Below are 3,954 nucleotides of genomic sequence, written 5' to 3' on the forward strand. Positions count from 1 at the left end.
AGAATGACATATTTTCAGCAAAGTGAAAAAGGTATTAAAGCTGAATGTTATTCAATAATACAAATAATTAAGTAGAAACACGACTAGAACCTGGAAGAAACAACTCCCCATAAAGTTTATTCTCTACCAGGTATAATAGTATGATTCTTGCATTCAGGTAAAGTTTATTCTTAATTCGTAGAATTGAGTAAGAAAATAATATAATGTTATATTTAAAGGCTATGCTTTTTTTATTCAATATCGATTATATGAATAACAAGATAAAAAAGGCAAATGTTATATTATATTATATTAAATCATATTATATATATTTCTTCTGTTTATATAGTCTCTCCTAGACATCTTCTAAATTCCAGTGGCCATCTCAAATAATCTAGGCGCTTTGAATATATATTACAAATATATCTTAGTTATAATCATAAACATATTGGAAGTAAAGTTATCCCGAAGTGCGTTGGTAGGGAATGGAAGATAAGATATTTTTACTGGAAAATACTTTGCGTTTTGGTTGAGATGCCAGCCAATCAACATTTGCATTCATATTGAGAACTGAGCAAGGGCAGAAGTCAATATTTACCCTTTCCACAAAAAGGTTTACTTTTCCCTTAGCCTATCAACCAGACTGGTTACTCCATGTTTTTCTTGTGGATACAATTCCAGGAAAGTTTACTTGTTAATAAAAGCATTCTATTTATGTCAATATCTATATCGAAGAGGTCAGTTAACAAGGTAAACAGATTCTTTCTAGTCTCACATAAAAAAACTTATCATATGGATTTCACTGTTTCAACTCCAGAGTTCTATTTCATATGCTTTTTAAATGTTGAGCGTAATCCTTCAAACGAATATTTAGGCATTTTTTACAATAGCAATTAAATCTTCAAAAAAGAAAAATAATAAAAAGGTAATCTCGCTAAAACACACTACATAAGTCAGTTTGCTTCCTATATATGTTAGTATATCCAAGTTAGTATATCTAATACACCAATATTTGATATGAAATTTCAAATAATCTTCATAGGTATTTCTGATTACCGATGTGTTAAAGATTTTACAAAACTATTATGAGATTGACAATTATTTTGAATATAATGAAAAATGAACGTCTATGAGCATTTTTAGTTTTGTTTTGGTGTTGTAAAGTTTCGTAAAGACACCGTCTTTAACATGTATCAAACATTGGCTGATTCCTTAAGATTTTCTTTGCTTTTCTTCTTGTTTCATAATAATTTTGAGATTCGGCATCAATTGATATCTTTTGTAATTCTTAATCGGTTAAAAGTCGTTAGATCTCCCAACTGTTTACTTTTGTTTACGGGAAAATGTGTTAAGGAAGATTTATCCTAATATAGTAAAATCTATAATGCGTGTCAATACCTCTTTACCTTTTAAGATTGATATTATCTAAAAAAAAAAGTATCAGAAATCTAACCATATCTAGGATGAAAAAGAGTTATGCTATGAGTAGATTTAGTCTTCTTATGGGAACACTCTTATATTCATACAGATATCTTTTTGTGAAATGCGAATGCAAAGAAACAAATTTTGTTTGGCAGCATGAGGACAAGTCATGAATATATAAATGGTGTTGTTGGTTTAATAAACATGGAAAACGAGTCAAGGGAAATGTACCTTTGCGTAAACATACAAAGAGAGAGAGAAAAAGTTCAGCTTTGCTGTATATATGCATCTGTAGATATATGAATGCAATGACTTCTTAAAAATATTGATGTACCTATCACCCCAGTTCAACACAATTTTCCTTATGGCGAAAAGATACCAAGAATTGTATGAAAGATGACTCGAATATCTCCTAAATCATTCATCATATGCCTAGAAGTTTTCAAACATTTAGATTTAGAAAATGTTGGTATTAATATTAATGAGGATACTTTAACAACTTGATATTTGCAGATGACATAGTTCTTTTTAATGAATCATGAAGGATATTGCAATAGATGATACAAGATTTGAATAGAGAAAGCAGAAATGTAGAAATGAAAATGAATATGAGTAAAGCTAAGATAATGTTCAATGAAAATGCAGAGAGATAATAAATGAGGGTTATGAACGATCCTCTAGAGAGTGTTTATGAGTATAAGTACTTAGGACACACAGTTAGTGCTCTCCAAGGACATTAGACCGAAATTAAAAGAAGGATAAAAATAGAATGAAGAGCTTTTTTTATAAACAAAATGGGACTATGAAATGTAAAATGCCCCTTTCTCTAAAAAGAAAACTATTTAATCAGATGGTGGTTACCAGTATTAACTTATATATCAGCAACTTGTAGCCTTTCTAAAGCCTTAGAACATAACCTAGTAACAACTCAAAGAGCTATGGAAAGAATAATGATGAAAATAACACTAAGAGACAGAAAAAGAGCAACATGGGTACGAGAGCAAGCTAAAGTAGAGGACATTCTAAGAACATGGTCCGGACTTTTCATGATTATAGCAGATGATAGAAGGACAAGGAGAATAACAGAATGGGCTCATATAAATTGAAAATGAAGCAGAGGAAGAGAAGAAGATAAATGGATTGGTAAATCTTTATTTGTTCATATTAGATTTCAGGGAAAATCTTTTTATAACATTAAAATACAAAATTATAATTTATTTACTGTTGTGTAAATTCTCTAGTGTAAAAGAAAACCAAAATATTACCCTAGGCAGATATCAACCATATTTGCAACAGTTCACCGGAACGAGTTATATGCTGTTGTCTTTCATTAATATTAAAAATTCCATTAATTATTAAATCCACCGCTCTATAAAAATGTTTTCGAGTAATTTATTCAGTTGAACATAGTAATAAATCGGATAATTCCATACATAATTACGAGTTTGTATACGGAAAAGTTTTATGATGTACGGAAATTGATTAAACATATCTCAGATGCATTGGGAAATTATTTTTTTTTTCGAACTTATTACTGTTGATAACTAGTTCACCTCAATCAAATATCATATATACAATACATGCAACTAAGAGTTAATGAGATTACGAATAAGAGGATATATATACATACATACATACACACACACACACACACACACATATATATATATATATATATATATATATATATATATATATATATATATATATATATATATATATATATATATAGAGAGAGAGAGAGAGAGAGAGAGAGAGAGAGAGAGAGAGAGAGAGAGAGAGAGAGAGAGAGAGAGAGAGAGCTATGAGGTTAGTTGTTACTAACCGCTCTCTATCCATTTTACTCTGTAACTTTTTGTTTATCAGTATAAGGAGAGCAGCTAGTAGCAAAATAAAAGGACTTTCGTTTATTCTTCCACTTCTGAATTGAATTAGTGAGAAGGTTGAGGCTGCTTCTTGTGCACCAGTGTATCAATATCAGAGCTAGCTTTTTCACCTGATATTTTTTTTAGTTAGTAGGTAGTGTAATTATTTCCCCCCTGGTAGCTTCAAATTTCCCCCCAGGGGGAAATTTCACCCAGGTTGGGAACCACTGCACTAGACGATGCAAGTTGCTAGCCCTATAATGCATTAGGGAAAATTCTCATTAATAATGTTTATTTCATTGTAATTTATAATGCTGTTAGTTATTAATTTTTGTTCTTTTCTGTTAAATGTTGGATTAAAATTTTTAATGTTAAATCACCCTAAAATTCTAAATTGGTAGTGCTGAACTATCTGTCTTCTGTGCTATTTTTACCAGGGTTTCCTAAAGAGGGTTAAGAAAAAAAAAATGAAATAATGTTCCAATTTTTCCTCGGACCAGCCAAATTTTTTCCTAGACTACCGGTTGGCGACCGCTGTCCTAGCCCCCAGGAAGAGAGGGTTCCCTCGCATGCCCAAACCCACCTGGGACGCCATCAGGAAATCCCAGCTGATGAACGAGTCAGTGATTCTCCGTTATCTTAGAGAGATAGGCCGGTCTAGGCCTCGTTCTGTCTCGTAACTTAGAAT

Source organism: Palaemon carinicauda, chromosome 18 (genome assembly GCF_036898095.1).
Source record: "Palaemon carinicauda isolate YSFRI2023 chromosome 18, ASM3689809v2, whole genome shotgun sequence".
NCBI classification, from domain to species: domain Eukaryota; kingdom Metazoa; phylum Arthropoda; class Malacostraca; order Decapoda; family Palaemonidae; genus Palaemon; species Palaemon carinicauda.